The sequence below is a fragment of the Haemaphysalis longicornis genome, unplaced genomic scaffold (genome assembly GCF_048455015.1).
Source record: "Haemaphysalis longicornis isolate Haplotype H1 unplaced genomic scaffold, Haemaphysalis longicornis Haplotype H1 scaffold_9, whole genome shotgun sequence".
Lineage (NCBI taxonomy): Eukaryota > Metazoa > Arthropoda > Arachnida > Ixodida > Ixodidae > Haemaphysalis > Haemaphysalis longicornis.
Window position 1 is genome coordinate 119,668,787 of NW_027526460.1, and position 21,343 is coordinate 119,690,129.

Genomic DNA, 21,343 nt, shown 5'->3' on the forward strand with positions numbered 1-21,343 from the left:
AGAGAAACCAGTAGTATTATTACCTAAATATATTTTAAAATGACAGAAGTTTTTATTAACAGCGTAATAGGCTGCACGATTCTAATGTTCATATCCTGCTGTGCTTAACACATGCAGCTAGGGTTGCAACCACAAATGGGCAACGTTAGAAAGCCCTGTGGCGCCCGTTAACAAAGGTAAACGAATCAGTGAGGGTGCAAAAAGTTAAACCGACATATTTCAAAAACTCACCAAGAAGCATTTTCCCTTGTCGAACTTCATTTAGCAGCCGTTGAGGAATTAGTCAAGGAAAGAATCTGACTTCCTACTCGTTTGGAGGTAGGTCACAGGATGGCTGCAGTTTTGTTCCTTGTTCCCTGCCACATTGGCGGGGTCCCTACCGCCGTCGTGAAAGCCCAATAACAGTATTTTGTGCTCCTTTGGGTCGACCCCGAGGCGTCACCTTGGTTGGCAGTTTCAGTTTTTTCCGAGCCATTCAAGCAGATTGTCTGAGGGCTCAGTGCTGCTCGTAGAGGGAAAGGTATTTTTCAGTAGCAGCCCTTCTTTCGTTTTATCGAGAGTCCCGCAAGCACCTGTGAAGTGCGCCCTCTGTGCTTTCCTCTTCTCAGACGGGGTCTTAAGCGGTGTCATACCAGCATGGCTGTAGAAAACATGAGCATTTCTTTTTTTCCATCTGACTGCAGCCTCTTTTCTTCTCTTTGAAGCATCTTGTACACCTGCTCGTACTCATTTGATAAACGTGGGGACGGTTGTACATTCTACTTCGGGGTGTAGACCTTGTTCGATTGATGGAGGGGAGGTGGCCCCTTGGTGCAACAACTCCACTTTATTATCGCGCTCCTCCCTCATGCCTTACATAGTACCAGCAAAACGGATAAACGCGCCTGGTACCGCTAACTTGTTTCTTCTGGAACATTTGGGCTAAGTACTTGCACGTAGGAAAAACCTCCTTGTATTTTTTTATGCTCAGACATTGACCTCCTAGGCCTTGCTGCGTGCTCTGAAATTGAGTACTAAGTTCTGTTGTTTTCTTGCCAAAGAAAGGATCTTTGATGTACATAGTAGTACTTCTTAGAGCACCCTCTTAGAAAGAGCGTAGCCTCAAGAAGACTCATTTTCAGTGTATGCCGAACTGCAAAGACATAGCTGCATGGCAGTAAGATGGCGTTTCAGGAGGAACAACTGCAGTTGGTTGTTGGCGTCGTCGTATTGCCAGAGGGCGACTTGACAGTGGACATATGTGCTTGATGGCAGATTGCAACGTGCGTGGTTGACAGGTGAATCTGTCCTGTTACAAACTTGAAGGCATAAGGAGCCAACGATTGCTGGTACAGTGGCACCCCGATAATACGACTTTCAAGAGACCGCGAGAAAGCGTCGTATGACCGGGGCGTTGTACGACCACGGTGCGGGCAAATGCCGCCCTAGTTGATGGTCTCACGCGACAGGTGGGCTAAGAACTCATTTAAACGAGTATATTTAGTCCTTTCTCGCGGAATTCGCGAAAATATTTCTTATGTCCCAAGTTTGCAAAAAAAAGAAACGCCTATGTTATGCCATCAACCTCTTTACGGCGTCCGAGCTAGGCCGTCTGCTCCACGGCTTGCACGCGAGTGGTCTACAAAACTGCCAAGGCTAAGCGCAACGAAGTATAGCACAAGGCAGGGATGAAGAAAAGCGGACTGCCCGTACAGGGCGGAGACACCCTCTGAACGGTCCCATGCCGTCGCTATTTGATCAAATTGCGAAATATGTGGAATACTCAAACTTCATGAGTAAACCGTGTTGCGGCCAAAATAGCGCGATCTTGGCAGAGTGACTTGCTGGAGCGGCCGGCGAGTAACCCAAAACGGCGGTGCCAACGTATGCGTGTCTCCACCCTTGCGGTGGACGCGCGTTAATGTGGGCACCCTTGCAAGGAAAGTAGAAGAGTGATAATGACAACAACGCCGCTTTGAAGAACACTGATAGGCAGACAGCAGAGAGAGGGGAAGAGAGCGTGGTGAAAGGAAGAACCTCGGATCAAGAGGCCGAGCAAAGTGGCTGTTGAGTCATTGTCTTGGCGTTGCGTTGTAGTCGGAGTAGTGTTTTCGCATTCGACGGCGGCTTGATGGGAGCGTCAAATTCACGGTCAGCCAGCCGCCTTAAACCTGAACTATGGCTTCTCACGGTTGGCGAGTTGGCGTACTGCTGCCACGTAGGGATGTCAAAGGTTGACTCCCGCTCACAAGTGCCCGCCAGCTTGCTTGCGTTTTTTCAGCAAGTGGTCTCGCCTTCCCTTTGCACATCAAGCAGCATCAACGGAGGTTAAGAATGAAGGTCGCCTCGAGGGCGTGAAGTGGTGTAAAATATTGGAGAAATGCCGGTTTATCTGTGCAAGAACCGTCGTAAGAACCAGACCAGGTACACCCGAGCGTCATATCATCAAGGTTTTTAATGCATGGTTTCAATGTGGAGTTTGCCGGCACCGCGGTGATCCGTCATAAGAAGCGCGTCCTCACAAGTACGGGGGACGTACTAGCGGGGTTCCACTGTACGAGATTCTTTTAGCGTGAGGTACAGTGGCCGAGGTTGAGCAGTTTCGCGTGGTTCTTGGAGAGCCGTACTGCGCAAGCGCGGCACGTGGCGGCCCGGTCCACTTGATGATCATGCGAGGGGTGGCCGGGTGTGAAACTGATGGCTGATGCGTCGCAGCAACCCCGGCATGTGCCTGTGGAAACACAACCCACACATCCACCGTTTTCGCCGACCTCTGTTCAGCACGTGGCGGCCTGGTTCACTTGATGATCAGGCGAGGGGTGGCCGGGTGTGGAACCGACGGCTCGTGCGTCGCAGCAACGCCGGCGTGCGGCTGTGGAACCAGCTTAGCTCTGGGAAGATTGGTGACGCGGGGGCGGATCCGCTTGATAAGTATACATGTGTCACATAATGCGTATACCGTGTGCGTATCATTGAAGCAGCAGTAAGCATTATAATCAAGCTAATCCTAGACAGCCATTAAAGCTAAGAATAACCAGCTGAACCTTAACTCACGCCACGTATATCCTTGCATAGCCGAGCTAAGCCACGGCTAATTTTTTTCAGATCTATAAGATGGTTTGCAAGGTCGCTTAGCTATGCTTGTCAGTTTCCTCTGGTCACGCACGCTCATCACTCAGGGCGTTGAGTACTGTGAGCAGCTAACACGCAAACTCTTCAAGAGGGCTGTTCTTTTTAAGACGAAATTACTTTATGCCGAGGTACACAAAACTCACTGACGTCTTATCCTTCACGGAAATGATGCCACCAAAAAGTTTCATTGGTGTGGACGCGCTATGATCCGAGCCCGCGATCACTCTGGCCGCAACGTGAAGTGTGAATCGTTCTGCCCACTGAGCCATGAAGTCATGCCCGGATATCTGTATGAACGCCCCTTATTTCTTCCCTGGAACTTCTCCATTCAGATGGTGCTGCCGTCTTGGAGAGGTGAAGCGAAGTAGTGCGTCATGACGCAAATGAGCGCCTATAGTTGGCGCCTCGAAAGGGCAGCGTTTAGCAGCGGAAGATGCTGTGTTTCCGTCAGCCGCCTTTGTGGAATACCGCTCAGCTTGTGGAACGCCACTGCCGCGTTTCACAAGCTCAGCTCGTCGCAACAAGAGCGTCTGGCGTGCACGCCACGGCGCAGCACCAATGTGTTCGCACATTTGCTCAAGCGACCTGCCAGCTGGACGTCAGTCGCCAGCGGGACGTCGTTCACCAAGCAGGCCCAAAAGAATGCGGCCGTCTGAAAATCATGCTCCTTTCGCTGTAGCCGATCTTGACTTCACCAAACGATTCACTGACAACCCGTTCGGCTTCATTCGCATGGTTTCGAGCGCATGGGTTTCAATCGGGTTTACACAATGCTCCGGCTCGTGTATTCCAGTTTGTAATGTTCATGCGCCCAATGGTGCCATAGTGGTGAAATATTAATAGAGATGTGCAAGTTCATATCGATGCATAATAAACATTCAAATGTTCCTGTGAAGGCAGATATCGCTTTCGTATTTTAACGATTCGCATGAAAGAAGGACCAACTACAATTGCACCACACTCTTTAATTTTGAGTTCAGGCGTTCGGTTTGGTCGTTCGTTGCGTTATTACAGATTTCTGACGTAAACTACGGCCCGGTGTGCAATTTTTTTCTAATGGGGCGCCCGCTTTTTCGTAATTGGAGCTAAAAGGATAACAAAAGTTCTGTCAAAGTCCTGTTGTAGCTCCTCGAATGCTTCATTTGAGCGGGAGAGTACATTTTCTGGAGCAGCGCCACGGCAGGGCTTGGTGTCTTTCTTGATGAGATATATCCATATTGTCGCAGGCTGTTTCTAGGCGAAACATCTTCAATGTGAGAAACACCCAGGTGAGGACTTTCGCATCTGTGAAGCTCTGCTTGAGAAGTTCCCGCCCCAAATGGTTCTTGTCCGCCAGTATGGTATGGTTCTTACTTTTTTCCAGGACGGGTGCAGCTCCTTGAACTTATCAGGTATCCATTTGAGGCTCCGCGCTCACTCATTCACTTGTCCAGCCACGCACGCAGTCTGTGTGTCTCCGTTTCTATCGTCCACGTGCATCACATACACTGTTGTACGAATTACCAGGAGCTTATAGGTGGCGTCGATTCCCAAGAATTCAGGGAAGAGATCCATGTTTGAACGCATAGACTGGATGGAAAGCAGTATTCCTCGGAATATTTTCTACATCATAAAGATGTGGTAGTCTGTACCAATAAAACAAATTTCATGTTCTAAGCCTGTGCCGTGTGTTGCACATGCAAGCTATGTACCCAGTACCCAGCACGCAGTGAGGCGCCGCTAGGAGGTTAAGGACTGCTTAAATTGTCTAAAGCTGACAATCTTTTCCTGTAGGAGTTCGAACAGGCAAGGAACATTAGATTTCAGGGGCAGCCCAATACCGCATGGCACTGTGATGCATCGACACGTATCGCCGGCCTGGTGCACATACAACTAGCAAATTTGCGCTATGGCAATACACTGAACATTCTTCTCATAAGGTGGTCTGCACTATTTAATTTACCTTGGCATACATACAGGTTTTCAGTATTCTTCTCCGAGAACTCAAACATGTATTTGAGAACTCAGATTATCAGAATATGCACTTACCATGCACGTTGTACAGGATAGCTGCTGCGTTCAGGAGGTCGTTTCTTGTCTGGGGTCTTAGGGGAGAAGCAGCGTTGCTCGTGTGCTTGAGCAAGGCAAGTTTTTCCGGTTTTACTTGTAGACCCTTCTTGACCAATTTTGTGTTCGCGTGGAAAGCCAAGAGCCATGTGGCTTCCTTCTTCAACACTGGGTCTCTTACTGTCCTAGTTTGTGGCAGAAGGCACTGGAGTGCCTGCAGTGAAATAGGTCATTCATCGCTTCTCAATTCTAACTACATGTGCAATTCAACCACTGAATAGATCAGTTCTATCAGCAGTTCTGTGAAAAGGTATAATTATGGTCTCGTTGCAAAACGGATGGTGCCTTTCATGCTATCGGGATAAAACTCTCAGGCCGGTGTACATTTATATAATTTGAAATTTAGCTTAATTTTTATAACATACGAAGCTCACACATTGAGCCAAAGAAGCAGAGGCAGAAAAATCAGCATGCATAACATTCAATAGGTTTTTTCCAACCAGACTTTATTGTCCTTGTGATTGTTTGTCCGTGTCATATATACCATAAGTGCAGCTCAAGGCGGTATACACAAAAATTGAGCTGAAAAAATTGTAGCTTCCATTAGGCCAGCTCATGACAGTGTCCTCGCTAGCGCTATCAAACAGTGCTGCCAACTCGTTTTTCGCACATTTTGCTTCATGTTACGACTGCTTTTTTTATGGAGCGTTTTAGAGCTGCAACTATTCCGTGCAGTGCGCAACACAGCTCCCCTCACATAGACCTGCCCCGCAACGAAGACAAGCACTGGGCAATGATGCTGTACTCGCTCTCTCGCAGCGGCATCTGCAACGAGGCCCACTGACGCAAGACTATATCAACGAGCCAGTACGCCAATGTCAAGCCGCCTGCCTTCATAGTCGACGCGCCAGCGGCAGAGCGCAAGCGAGAACGGAGCCCAGGCCGCTCGACGCGAGACGACTCACTATCACCGCGCGAGTGCGGCAGATCAGCGGTGCCCTGTACGGAATTGCTCCGGCCTTATAAAGCTTCCTAGAAAAAGCAGTCGCAACATTTCGTGAAATGCAAGAAAAAACAGGATCTTTCTCGGGCCGACGGCTATTGCCGTATCCGATACTTTGAACGTGTACATCAGATCCACAGTTTAGGTGTTTAATGATTGTGAGTCTCGTTCATTTCAATTACCTAAATGAGGTTGCCATCATCAGAGGCCCTGCACTTAATGCATGCCGAGCATCTAAATTCAAAGGTGCTGAAAGTGATTAGGTAAATGCGTTTAGGGCATCTGAAGACACAAATGAACCGAATTTCACGATGAAACAACAGAACGCGCTGTTGACGAAGGTCGATCGGCTATGGCTGTTATGGCGGCTATGGTCGATCGGCTATGGCATTTGCTATGGCTGTTGAACGACTTGCCTTCTTGTATGCAGCAGTAGTTCTCTTGATACTTCTCGAGGCGATCATTCAAGAAGCGCTTCACTTTAGCATTTGCTGGAGTGAGGCCGCTACAGTCGCGAATGTATAACTGCACCAGCTTCTCTTTGCTGTACTGCTTAAGTTCAGATTCCAGTTCGCGAAACATCATAAAGTTGTCCCGAACTTTCATTTTGACTGGTGTCACGTGGGGAAGGACAGCATGAAAAGATTGCCACTGACTAGCGTACTACGATATGCCCTGGTTTTGCCGCCACCACCAAAACCCCCCTTTGTTCCACGTTGCGTCGCAAGACACCATTATGGCAACAGAGCAACAGCGTTTCTTTTTCTTTCATTTATTTTTTTATTGCCTCTAGTTGGGCTAAGCCCCGGTACTGACAAATCAGCAACTGCTTGCCGAAGGTTCGCGCGGTGAGCGGGAGAAAACTTCTGCTAACGACGGCTGGCGCTGCGGAAAGTTCATATTCAAAAAATAATGCAAAAATGCCTGGCAATGTAACAGGTAAAGCGGTTGTTTCCGCAAAAAAAATGCTAGAAAAAAGATAAATAAAACGGGGACGGGACATCGCACCCAAGATTTCGGTTTCGCCGTACGAGGTGGTACCTCGCCACTACGAAGACGACGAAGCCCTACATGCTCGCGGCGTAATGGACACCCAAGAAGTCAGCATACGCATGCAAAAGCACGTTGCAACGTGCAATAATTGATAGCGTGATACTGAACACCCCAAGGGTGCACCCAACGGCCCTTTACTGGCATTCCCCAGTTGCGTCTGCCGTAACTTTCTTCGGTATCGGGTACTTTCAACGTACCTTTAGATGCTGGGATCGGCGTGCGTGCGGCGTATGTTTAGTCGCTGGGGTCGGCGTACGTCCGACGTATCTTTGGTCGCTGGCGCCGGGGTACGTTCCGCGTACCTTAAGACATAACGTAAAATAATTTTCAACTATGCCGTTGTCGCAATCTCGGGTGCGAGCCGTGAGCTGTGCGCTACCCGTGTGCAACACAAATGGTTTGTACTTGCACTCCACTAATCAGAGGAGGTTTGCGATAGGAATGCGCCGTATAATTGTCTGATTTGCGACACCCGAGGGAGTTGCATCGCCAAGTTTCCGTGTCGGCTAAACTGCGTTTTTATTTAAGGGTGTGGCATGCCATGCTCAGGATGTCTCCTATATTTCTCCCTCATTTCGGAGCTGAATGAAATGAGTATGTTAAACGTTTTTGGTTGCTTCAAAAAATTGGTGGTGCGGGGTTGAGCATAACAATAATCACGCGCATGCGGTATCCTCCACTAAGACGGAATCAACTTAGGAGGGACACTTCATGACATTGTCTAGAATCTTACCATGGAAACCAAAGCTAAGGCACCTTTCTCAAAATAACACAAATTCACGGACCAGGTACAGGTGAACTTGGCTTGAAGAGTCACGTAAAAACTTTCACCTCCCCTCGCGGGAACCCCTGTGTAGATGCGACGCATAGGGGGTTCACGTTGCAGCGTTGGACAGCGGAGGAACGGCTCTGGAACGATGGAGCGGAGTGGCGCAAGCACCGTGTTTTATAGCGCGCATAACCGTGAGGGGACGTGCCGCCGCCTGTGCGTCTGCCGCGGCTATGACGCAACACAATCCAACACAATCCACTTTAATCCAATCCAATCCAAATTCAAGTCAAGTCAAGCCAAGCCAAGCCAAGCCAAGCCAATCCAATCGAATCCAATGCCCCTCGCGAGAGTGTTCGCTATCGGAGAGGAGAGGTGGATGCAGGGACAAGGCGAGTGAATGAGATGCGTTCGCATCTAAAAATTCAAATTTGGGTAAATCGTAGTGGGTTGAATTTGTCCCGCCGCAATCATTGGCTTATCGCCACATGAAACACACTATAAATCTACCCAAGGGAGCGTCACGACGAGCGCGCGCTCCGCTTTCGGCCGCACAACACGCTAACGCAAAGGACGCCTAACTAAATATGTCTGTTGTGAGTGTATTGCATAGCATCCCAGCTTAAATCGAATCGTGTGTTAGTTTGTTGTAGATAATAGGCTCAGGGTACGAGCCTCAAAAGGTCACCGAGGATTACTTTCCGTGTGCTCCAAATGCCGTCAAAATGCGAACTGTGTGCTTAAGATGGGTCTCTAGAGGGGAGTAAACATACGCATAAAATGCATTTGGGTGTTTTAGCGCCAGTTACAGCGCAGCAGGTATCTATAAGTTAGGTTCCGGTCTGCTAGATATTTGATGCACTAAATGTTTTTTACGGAAATGCCCGTGCGGTGCTCGTAGAGCTCTCGTGTTCGACAGCAAGCTGTTAGCCCACTCCGCTTAGTCATTGAACCTGCTATGAGGAAGATGTGCCCTGGACGAAACCTTGAATCACTCGTCCAGCACCGTGGGCACCCCGTTATACTGCCTGCGAAAGGCTACCTCTAACAAAGCCTTTGTTCAAAGCTTGCTTGGATTATCTGTGCGACCTCTAAAAACGTAATGCTAAACAATAGCTCCAGGGTAGAATATATTTTCCTTTTGTTAAAGCCCGACCTGATATTATATTGGAGGCACCTTACATTTACTAGACTGATGTTTCCTTCACGTGGTCGTAAAATCTAAAGAATAAAGTGGAGATTTTCTATTTCCTTACACAAGTATCCCTTCATTGCAACTTCAAAGAACACACGGTCAACATTATTTCTTTAGCCCGAAAACCAACAGGAATTGATCGTGTGAGTACAAACCTTTTTTTTGTATTTCAATTATAAGCGCGTCCTCTCCTACGGATATCCAGTATTCCCCGCCTGTTTGAAGAAACGTACTGAAATTTTGTTCCATGGGAGTGCTCCGTTGACATCGCACATGCAGGATGGTTTCAGGCAAACACGTTTCAGTGATGAAACGATCTAAACAAGTTAGAATGCCATTCATGGTTCGACGACAGGGTGTAGTATACAATTAAGTGACTGAGACAAGGATTGCGCGATACGAAAAAAATGGAGCCAACGCAAGACGGTTTCATTTAGGCATACAACAGTTTCGCTGGGAAGAACATGAAATACACTGGAACCCCGTTAAACATTTTTCACCGGACAGGAAAATAAAACGTAACAGTCGGGAAAACACAAGTGTGAGGAAAGTCACGAAAATGGGCAGGCGTGTAAATAGTCGTTAAATCACCCCCTACCTCGAGCTCCATTGTTGTCAACTTGGTTTCTGCCCATTCTGCAAATCTAGCGGTCGTTTTTTGCATTTTTATGCGCACATCTAATGTTGCCAAGAGCAATTAAGACGGGCGTCAAGTCGTGTTAGTCGTAAAATCACTGTACTACTTGCTCGCCGTCACCCCACTCGTGAAGGTCGACAACAAAGTCTGGCGTCGGTAAATACCCGTACCACTTGCTCGCCGTTCCGACCGTCTGTATGGGTGGTGTAGAAAGCACAGTGTGGCGCAGTGTGTAGAAGGGCGTTGTAGCAGTACTGGCGCAAGTGACGGTACGTGTGGTGTAGAAAGCGCCGAGAGTAGCAAGGAAGGAGGAGCAGACGACGCGCCGAGACCGATCTCAACACTATCGCAGCGCAACCACCTGGTCGGTGGCAGCACCGTTCCGTTTGTCGAGCTGACTCTATTTTAACGATCACAGGTGAAACTTTCGCGAAAACGTCATTACTGTGGAAATGCAGGGCGTTACACGGTTCGTCATTTCCCGTAAATAATTTATATTTTTCCTTTTCTTATCAGCTTTTTTCAGAATTTGGTTTGACCAATTGTCTCCATTTACGCTATTATAATGATCAAAGGTGAAAATATGCCGAAATCTGCAATATTGTGGAAATACCATGTGGTATACGTTCTGACATTTCCCGTAATTTTTTAATATTTTTTTTAAATTTTATAGTTTCTCGAAATTTCGTCCAACCTATTATTTTTATTCACGTCATTACACCGATTACATTTGGAACTTTCCTGAAATCTGCATTATTGTGGAAATGCAGGTCGTTACGCGGTTCGCCAGTCTCCGTAATTGTTATATTGTTCTAATTTTTCTAGTTTCTAAAAATTTCCTTCGACCAATTATCTCCATTTGCACTATTATATTGATTGCAGTGGAACTTTCGCAAAATCTGCATAATTGTGGAAATACTATTCGGTAATTTTTTCGGTATATTCTTCAAAATTTTGTAGTATTTGTCTTATTTTTAGGTTTTAAAAATTTCGTCCGACAATTATCTTCATTTACGTTTGGAACTTTCCCGAAATGTGGTGTGGAAATGCAGGGCGTTACAGAGTTCGCCAGCTTCCGTAATTATTTCATACATTCTTATTATTTATTTTTTGAAGATTTTGTTCGACCATTCATCTGCATTTACGCTATTATAACGATTGCAGGTGGAACTTTCGTGAAATCTGCTTTATTGTGGAAATGCAGGGCGTTACACGTATCGCCATTTTCTCTTTTTTTTTGTTTTTCCTACTTTCTGGTTTTTCAAAATTTTCTGCCACCAGTTATCTCTATTTATGCCATTTATAGCTATTACAGGTGAAATCCGCGATATCTGCACTTTTGTAGAAATTCAGGGCGTTACACTGCCCTGCCTGTGGCGGTACTCGGAAAATATTCCTATGCAATAATAAATTGTAATTACGGCGAATCATCTGTCGGAAACTCACCCTGGCCATGTCAAAAACTAGCGCGTGAAACAGCTAGAGTCAGCTTAGCCTATAACCACCAGCCAGTGTAGAGAAATCCCAATTTGCTCGCTTTTTTAAAGTATACTCACGCGAACCATCTGTGGGGATCCATCGTCATACGTCACGGCGGTAACCCAGTGGAGCCATGCCGACTTTGCTTCCCGCCAAAATCACGGCTTCCGGCAGCGTAGACGGTCGCTGCTCCTATCACTAGCACTGGAATGTTCAAGGCGGTGACTAACAAATGTTGCAGATTTGTGACCTCTCTCTTCCAAATTTTACTGCCCTATCTGGGGCTGTCAAGGAAAAGGAATGTTTACCCAGGTTATGCGGCGGTATTTTTCACATCCGCAGCAGGCAAAAACGGCCACACTCCGTTCGTGCGCTCCAGGGAGCTCAATTCATCATGAATACAAAATGAACACCAGATTGTTCCAATTTGCCCTAGGGACACTTAAAGAACAGCGTAGAACTGTTGCACACGAAAAAACTAGCTCCGAGAGAGACTGTGAGAAATGAAAACCAATTCCTCAAACAACACATACGTGAGTTGACTTATCGGAAACAATATATTCAAACAGTTGGCCAGTGGAGCTGTGTTACCCACATTTTGCAAAAATGGGACGAGGTATATGAAATGGTCACCATGAAAGCAGGCTGTAGTGGATTTCCACAAAGCGCCTCTAAGTAGTTATAAATAAACGTTTTACAGACCGCAGGCGGTTTAAATTAAAATGGTGGCACATATAACGAATGCGATTACCGCGTAATTTTAAAACGAAATGTGTTTTAACAACACAATCCAAGGTAAAACCATTGAAGTGTTCAAAACAGACCTATCGGCCGTAGCGAAAAGCAAATGCCCGAGATAACTAGTGCCGACATCATCCTCCACAAACAAAATCGAAGAAACCGAGTTGCTTGACAAATTAGACAAGTATTTAAAAACCCATAATAAGGTCTGATGTTCAACGCTCTGTGGTCGTCCTTATTACTGCTAGAACAATGTCGGTTCTTTTCTAGCACACTTGAAATATACAAAAAACAAGAGCTTTTTACCTTGACACAGCAAAGGTACTTGGCTATCAATGGCTATCGGCTTAGGATAGGATCCTCTCCTTGTTTTTCTTCTGTTTGAGGTACGCATAGTTACAAATTTATACGGCGATGCTGAATAAAGTTTATTAGGTCCATAAGCAGTCCTAAGGTACCAGCATGCAAGTCAAGGTTTGGTGAGAAGGGTGCAGGCTGCACGAAGTTCAAAAACGTTCCCCATTCCCTGACACTTGCATAACCTATAATTTCACCAAATCAAGAGACGTCATAACTAAATAATTGTTGACGTCACTCATTACTTCAAGCCTGCACTTTTACTAAGAAAAAAAGCTCATAAAGGCCGTAGTGGAGCAAGTAGTTAAAAATTAACTGAAAATTATAAATCAGAGATCCTAAAATGCCCCGTAAATTTCCAACAAATGATGGCCTCACCTTGAAAACTAGTGAAGCTGCAAGCAAACACAGAACATGGCCTAAAAATCAGAATGTTAGACGACGTCTTTTGCCTGTTGAAGTTCGTTCACAAGCACATACAACGCAGAGCAACCCAAGACCATGCTTGTAGGCAGAAACATGCAGACGGTGCCAGTTGCTTTCACGACAGACGTCATATCCAAAATCAGGAAAACGCAATCAGACCGAAGTTTAAAGATGTCTTCATGGCGGCTACTACTAACCAAAGTTTCTGCCACAAAACGATCCAGGGGCCAATATGATTTTCGCAAGAGCAGATCTCACAAAATCTTCATTCACAAAACAAATCTTCGCGTTGAACTACCTATCTGAAGAAAACAGCCCAAGGCGGATATCCTAGGAGACTGGAAAAAAAGATACTGAAGAGGGCTTTGAAGCAATCCCTAACGAGCCTGATATAGAGAACAGGGCTCCTGCCAGCGAGCGGCAATCCAGAAAGAGGCAATTGTCATTCATATGCTCAATAACCAAGCGAGACATTCGTGGTTAGCAGCTACAAAGCAAATTGAACTCACACGCGACCTGTGTAATGTGTTGAACAAGGGAGTCAACCGGCAATTACTGTTTTTGCCAGAACATTTGCAGTTAGGACAATACCTTGGTAGACAATCGGGAGCAGCATAGCAAAAACGGCGATTTTGTATTCACACAATATACTGTACGGGTATATTTGTCCACATTTACTTCTTGATGTCGCTCTTTTCACTTTTATAAGGCTCAAAGCACAATATTCTTCCCTGAAATTTTACTGGGCATTCACTCAAAAAGGAATCTCTAAAATATAATGCATTTGCTCCGAATGAACAGAATTTCCATGTTAGAGTACGAGTTTTTTTATCGGAAGCATTTTAACGAAGGTATGACGTACTTTAGTGATTTTTGTTATGTTGACATTTTAAATAAAAAAAATTTCCAGTACAATTTTTTGGGCTTTTTACGGAAGGCTGTCACCGTCGACGAAATCAAGATAAGGTGTAACAGTTCTAGCCTGGCTGTTTATGGAAGGCACATTCAGCTAAGCGTAAAAAGTTAAATTCCACAGTAGCACTTGTGTTGCAAGTAGAAACAATGAGGTATCACGCCGGACACGCCCAACAGAATTGAAATTTTAATAATACACAAACAAAAACGCTTACACATATTACGGGACAGCCTACCCTGGATAAATATATTTACCGATTCACAAAGCAATACACAAAGCCTTGTAAACAATAAAAAATTTGTTCTCAGCATTCCTACTTCACCCCGAAGACACAAAAACTAAAAATATTGAGTATCTCTATTTTATCCAACATCCAGTACGGGAATCTCATTTCGCAGTTTACGTAAAAAATTACCCAGAACCTGCACAATGCTATTTATTATATGTTATTCCTGACAATAATTGCCTCATTTTATGGGACTGTCAACCTGCTTCTTGGGGAGTCCTAAATGGGGGCTTTAAAACGTCGGCGTACATATAAACACCCCTTTATGATGTAACAGTAACCATGATGACAGTTTTCTTTATTTCGGCGAAAATAAAAGCGCGAATCATGCTCAAACAGCACACGAGAAATTTGGCTGCAGTGCATGGCAGAGATAATACAGTCTTAGAGTATTTATAATTCAAAGCTGGAAACACACCAAAGAAAACCAATAAAATATAGACATACGACAAGATTAATTGATGCATGCACATTATGCGAAATAATTAGGAGGCCGGAAGACCGGCCCAGTCACAAGTTGTCCGAGGAAAAACTGAACATGCGTGAGTGTTTTTGTGGGTGAATGAAAAAAAAAATTGGAAAGTATTTCGCCTGGTGGTTCGAGATAAAAAGGGTAGCTGTACGTGTATGGGTCCAGGCGCCCTTAGTGCTTCCAATTAGGGGTAAAAACTTTTATTCTATTGCTATTTCTTATGTGTGCAAGGGTTTATGTTTAAGTATTTGTCAAAACCGTCTCCTAAAGGTTTTGCATTTCAAGAAGAATTTTGATGGTTGCGGTTGTCAATGCTCATTGATTGGTAAATAGTGCTGGTGATACGTGGGTAGCAGCCCGTGGCCATGCACTGGCAGTTAAGTCCTTTTTAGGTTTGATTTATCGGTTATTTTCATAGCGTCCCTGTCATCAAGTTTTACACGGAATATTTGGGCCCATTTCTCAACACATATGCCCACACATATTTTTGGCTGCGGAACCTCCAAGAAGTTCACTGACCGTTTGCGCGAGACGCGGCTTCACAAGGCTGCGTCTGTTCTTGCAAATCCGACCCCTATATTCGTCAGCGTCTTCATTCGCGCTTTCATTGCAACTTTGTGAAAGCGGTATAAGGTCGCATCAACCATGCAAATATATTCCCAGGCGTGTGTGTGTGTGTGTGCGTGCGTGTGTGTGTGTGTGTGTGTGTGTGTGTGTGTGTGTGTGTGCGCGTGCGTGTGCGCGTGTGTGCGTGTGTGTGTGTGTGTGCGTGCGTGTGCGCGTGCGTGCGTGTGCGCGTGTGTGCGTGTGTCCATGTGTGCGTGCGTGTGCGCGTGTGCGCGTGTGTGCGTGTGTGCGTGTGTGCGTGTGCATGTGCGTGTGCATGTGCGTGTGCATGTGCGTGTGTGTGTGCGCGCGTGTGTGCGTGCGTGCGTGTGCGCGTGTGTGTGTGTGCGTGTGGGCGTGTGTGCGTGTATGTGTGCGCGTGTGTGTGTGTGTGTGTGTGTGTGTGTGTGTGTGTGTGTGTGTGTGTGTGTGTGTGTGTGTGTGTGTGTGTGTGTGTGTGTGTGTGTGTGTGTGTGTGTGTGTGTGTGTGTGAAATTCTTCGTCACGTGGAGGTGCACAGGCGTGCTACTCGTACGTCGATAGCCTCGTGAATCTTCTCACAACAAAGTTTGAGACACCATGGAAATTCACCATAGCCAAGCGATTGCAATAGTACGTCAAGGATGAGCCAAAAATATTTCTTATTCAGGTTGCACCTAAAACAGCTGCAATTTAAGCGGTGCTGAATGTCCTCTATAACTCATTTAAAAGTACCAGGCTCATTGCAAGGCTCTTAAAAAGCTGCGGTAAATTTCTAAAGCGTCTTTCGTTACCATGGCAGCATTCTGGGTTTTAACAATAACACTAGCGCAAGTCGATTGACAAGTAGAAGGAGACGATAGCACCTTGTACATGTGGAAGCTGGCAAAAATCTTTCTTAGTCATAGGGTTCCGTCGGCGATACCCTACGCGAACCCGCAGCACACGCAATTTCCACCAGAACCACTATAGGTAACCGAGAACTGGATGACCGTTGGTTGACAGCAGCCTTCTTCTTCTTCTTCTTCTTCTTCTTCTTCTTCTTCTTCTTCTTCTCTTTCTTCTTCTTCTTCTTCTTCTTCTTCTTCTTCTTATCTACGCCCACTGCAGGGCAAACACACTGCCATAGATCGCCAATTATATCGGTCGCGAGTTCACAAACACTTCGCTAAACAGAGCACCCACGTGACGTGTGTTATCCCTGTGCGCGCTATTCTTTTGAGCACCTGCTAAAATGATCCCACTTTTCGGGCTCTGTGGCCTCTATGTAGCACTTGGTACTGGCGCTGGCGGCTTGGGTTGGAGCCCCAAAGGGTCTATCTGTTAGTATTTTTCTCCATTGCTTAAGCAAAATTTTTCTTTCCTAAATTGAATTGCCTTTTCTAAACTTCAATCTACGCCGTGTTTTTGTAAATAACGGTGATTTCGTATGGTGTAGGTCTTTTTAGGATAGGGGCGCAGCCAATGACCACGTTGAATTGCGATCTGCATCGCGCGAACACACATGTCACGTGGGTGCTCTCTGCAGCAAAGGGTTTGGAAATACGCATTCTGGCCGTGTGCTAACTGCGACCAATGTATCCCCGAAAAACGTCTTGATCTCATCTACCAATCCAAACTTCTGCCACCCCAACCTGGCTTGCCTTCTCTAGGGATCCACTCAATTACCCTTAGTGGCCAGCGGTTATCTTGCCTTCGTATTAATTGCGCTGCCCAAGCTCATTTCTTCTTCTTGATTTTAACTAATATGTCTTTAACAAGCGTTTGTTCCCTGAACCACACCGCTCTATTCTTGTACTTTAAAGTTATACATATGATCTCCCATTGCTCGCTGAGTCGTACCGCATTTACGTTGAATCCTCTTAGTGAGCCTCCAGCTTTCTGCCCCGTATGTGGATACCGTTAAGGTGCAGCTGTCATACACTTTCTTCTTCAGGGACAATGGTAAACTGCCATTAACTATCTCAGAATGACTGCCGAATTCACTTCAGCCCATTCTTATCCTTCGAATTATGCCTGACTCATGGTTCGCATCCCGGGTCACTACCTGGCCTAAGTAGATATGTTTCTCGTCACCTACCTGAAACCGCTGTGCTCTCCCGAGGTTATTCAGCATTACTTTAGTTTTCTGCATATCAATTTTCAGGCCCACAGTTGTACTCTGCTTGTCCAGTGCGGTAAGCATGCTTTGCACTTCGTCCCCCGACTTACTTAGCAAAAGAAGCATCATCAAATCTGAGATTACTGATGTATGCTCCAGAAACTCTTGCGCCCGCCTGTTCTCAATGCAATGTTCTAAATACCTCTTGTAAAGATTCTGTGAACAACATTGGAGAGATTGTCTCTGCTTGTGTGGCGCTCTTTTCTATCGGTATTTAAATGCTCTGCTTACTGAGGACGATTCAAGCTGTGGACCCATTGCAGATATCCTCTAGTATTCTCAAGTAGTGTTCGCCTACACCCGGATTCGGCAATGCCTAAATGACTACTGAGGTTTCCACCGAGTGAAACGCTTTCTCATAAACTATTAAGGCTATATATCGGAGTTGAGTAACACTGTGCATTTCTCTATCACCTGACTGATCGTGTGAATATGGTTTATTGTCCAAACCCCACTTTTTCATTAGGTTGACTGAAATCTATGGTGCCAGAAATTCTGTTAGTGATGACCTTGGTAAGCACCTTGTAGACGACTGACAATAAGCTGATCAGCCTGTAATTTTTAACGCCTTTTTGTCACCTTTCTTATGAATTGGGATGATGTTCGCGTTCTTCCAAGATTCCGGTAGCCTTGCAGTCATTAGGCAGTGGGTATACAGGTTTGCCAGTTTTTCTAGTAGAATTTGCTTCATTCAATAAGTCCCTAAATTGTTCGACGATAAAATGGTGCTGTGGTGAAGGCGCCCTTTCCGCGCTCTGTTAGATAGGTTGTGTGCTTCTGGTCTGGATGTAGAGAACATTGCTTTAGGCTAGAACTTGGGGGTCATTTTTTCCACTTTCGTACGTTTTAAAACACATACGCTACGCTGAACGGTCACTCCAGCGAGGAGACTTGGTGATCATTTGTGAAGCTGCGATAGTGGTCTCAAGGGCACACAGACTGAGCAGTCTTCCTAATTAACACAGCCGGTAAACTTTCCCAGGGGTGTGAGAAATGGGTGAGCTTCAATATACACGCTATAAGTGTGGGCTCCGAGGAGTAATTTATCTCCCTCAAAGCAGAACGCCTTTTTAAGGTAGAAACATTGGACCAAGGAGCACCAAAAATCTTTTATCGCCAAAGGTTGCTACAGTGCCATTAATGGCGTCAAAATAGCTGGGTCGTCTGAGGCCGCAACTGAAAGATTATGGTTTCTTCTAATACAGACGTATATCTTATTATCGACAGTCCTCCAGAAGCACGGACCAGACGGAGTAACTGAAATTTATTTTGGCATTTTCGATAGCAGTCGTTGAGCAGACTGTTCTAGAAACTCTATACGCAACATCACATCTTGCGCTGACGGAAGACGCACAGCAAACGCAAATTTTTATTCGTGTCCAGCGGAAGCAATATTGACGGTAAAAATCACAAGTGCACGCCAATACTCCTCACCCAAACAACGAAAAGAACAGGCGGTCAGTCTACTCAAACGCGTTGCCACTCACTTGAGTGTAAAATGTTAAGCTCATAATAAAAACGGTCACGCTAGTTTCCACTACCTCCACCAACTGAATGCAGTCAAAAACCAGTTACTTTTTACGCTTCAGTAGAGGCAAATACGTGCTGCATATGTGCTGATGGCCACCTCCCCTTCATCGACAGCAACAACTACTTTTCCGGAAGCTGACAGCAATGGCGTGGCGATAGCAAACTGTGGTGCATATGTTGTGTAATAAGCAGGTTAAAAGCTTGAGACTGATTTCGAACGGACGCCACTGTTCACGGACGTTCATCGAGGAGTGAGGCAAGGACGAGTGAGGTCATCGTCGTGCAAGACAGAGGCAGTAAGAGGAAAAGCATTCGTCGGTCGGGTACGTCGACGATATGTGGCAATGTAATGCTTGCTTCTGGGCTAGTTTGTTTGTCTGAAACCGCAAATTCTAAACGCGGAACCATTGCACCACAGGACAGAAGATATGTTCTAGGAACGTTTTATCTCACGTCCCCGTCACGCCGCTGTGACCATTGCGGCAGCCACCTGATCAGAGAAGCTACACAGATCTGTGACGTTAGTCACCTGATAGGTGATGGGGTGCAGATTGGGATTTGTTTGTTTTTTTTTGGTCCGCCGGAATACGACTTGGTGGAACCATTTTTGGCTGCACGGTAAGAGCAGTTCCTGGTTTGCTGTTCTTCCGTAAACCTACGTCCAGTGTATGCCGGGATCGCTTGTTTTAAAAGTGAAGCTTTATATTCCTAGTAAAAAATCCACTGGTGCTGTGTACACAGAAAAATTCGGCGCGTGTAAACCATGGGCAGGCGCAAAAATGAGTTGTTGGGTATTAGAATTTCTAAGGGGGGACACATTGGCTGGGTTTATAGCTGGAATTGCTGCACTATCGCGTACAGCGACACTGATAAGTGAGAACGGTGCATCGAAGCGAATGTCTAAAGCGACTGCAGCTAGTAAGGGCAGTGGTGGTCCGGTCGGAACAGCGGCAACATCATTAGACAGCACCGTGCTTCGCCGGGCATCTAGTCGAAAAAGTAGAAAGGGACAGCATTTAGGGACGGCTACAGTCCAAGAATGAGGAAACCCCTCACTGGTCACTCACCGCTACTTAACTATAGCCGTTAAGTAGCGTTAGTCATTCTCCGTATTTGTTGTTTCTCCCACCTGTAGATTCTCTGTGTTCGTTTCGTAGTTTGTGATGTTTGCCAGCAGATGTTAATAATATTTCCTCCCAGTTTGGCACACCAATGCAACGTTTATCAGTACAGGTCTTTTAAATGTATTTGCAACATTGCGTTTTCAAATGAGACGCACAATCTATTATGGAAAATTACGCGAGAACCGAAATACTCCTGATGTCCAACGCACAAGACATGAGACAAGAAGATCATGACGAATACTTAAATGGCTGCACTTCCAGTCGGGGTTATATTGTCAGGCAGAAATATGCCCACAAATTGCTCGAAACGTACACACGGCGGCACAATAGGCAGGGGCACGCAACCGCGAGGCAGAAAACGTCGCCTGGACATTTAACGTTGCACTTGTGGTGTAGAGACACCAGTGTACGCTTCCACTTCCAACCCCCGTATACTAACAGTGTATTTTCCTTTGCTTCAAGCGGAAAACCTGATAGCATTGAGCGCTTGGCGCTCGGCGTAACTTTTTCTGCTCAGTGCACCTCGCTGGCAGATGCTTCGGCTGCGAACGCTGCAGAGGAAGCCTGCTTTGGACTATCTGCCTGGCTTGGATAAAGGACACATTGAAACTATATTTCGATATCTTAGTTTTAATGGCCATAGCGTTTGTTTCGCTGTCTAAACCTGAAATTTCTGATCTGTGTCTGTGTCAATAAATTCAATGCGCATTGCAACCTGTCACTTTTTTTTGTTTCTTTTTTCCACCCCCCGGGACCACAACTATCTCTGCTCGCGTTTTTTTCGTTAATACTTCCTTTAGAACTTGCGGAAGAAGACTTCTCACAACACCTTGTTCAAATAATCTATTTCTCTCCTTATTTTTTTCTGTGTAGGTGTGCTCATTTTTATTTCCAGCCAAGTACATGTTTTAGCTAAAAAATTCAACACCTTCACGGAATATATGTGGCACACGATCATCACTGAGACGGGCAGGACATGTAATTTGTTGGATCCGGGCAGAGCAAGCACCATACACTTCACTGCCAAAGCATGTTGACATGCTTCACTGCGAGTGAGGCATGTTGACGAAGAAAGTGACCCCTTTGGCCAAACGCTGAATGTGATCAGCTTTCTGCTTGAAGTGAAAGAAAAGGCGGGACAGCGGCCGCAGTTGGACACGTGCGCGCACATAGATGTCTCGACAGCAGAATTGCAACGTCAGATGTCGCGGCAATGCCTTTTGCCACGCTCTCGCGCGCGCCGGCTTATTTTGCTGCGGGCTGTACGTTCAGTGCTTTAGATTAAAACGTAAGACTGGGCGAGTTGGTACTTGTTCATATTAACAGCGCTACCGACACAGACAGAAAGAAGAGGGCACAAACAGCGCCGTGTTTGTGCCCTCTTCTTTCTGTCTGTGTCGGTAGCGCTGTTAATATGAATTTCGATTAAAATACGTATTTCTATTATTTTGT

At 45.9% G+C, this 21,343-nt stretch overlaps 1 pseudogene; it reads right to left on the reverse strand.

The window, feature by feature from the left end:
- Window positions 1–845: 845 nt before the first annotated feature.
- Window positions 846–21,343, reverse strand: part of LOC144153392 (uncharacterized) — an 82,875-nt pseudogene continuing 62,377 nt past the window's right edge.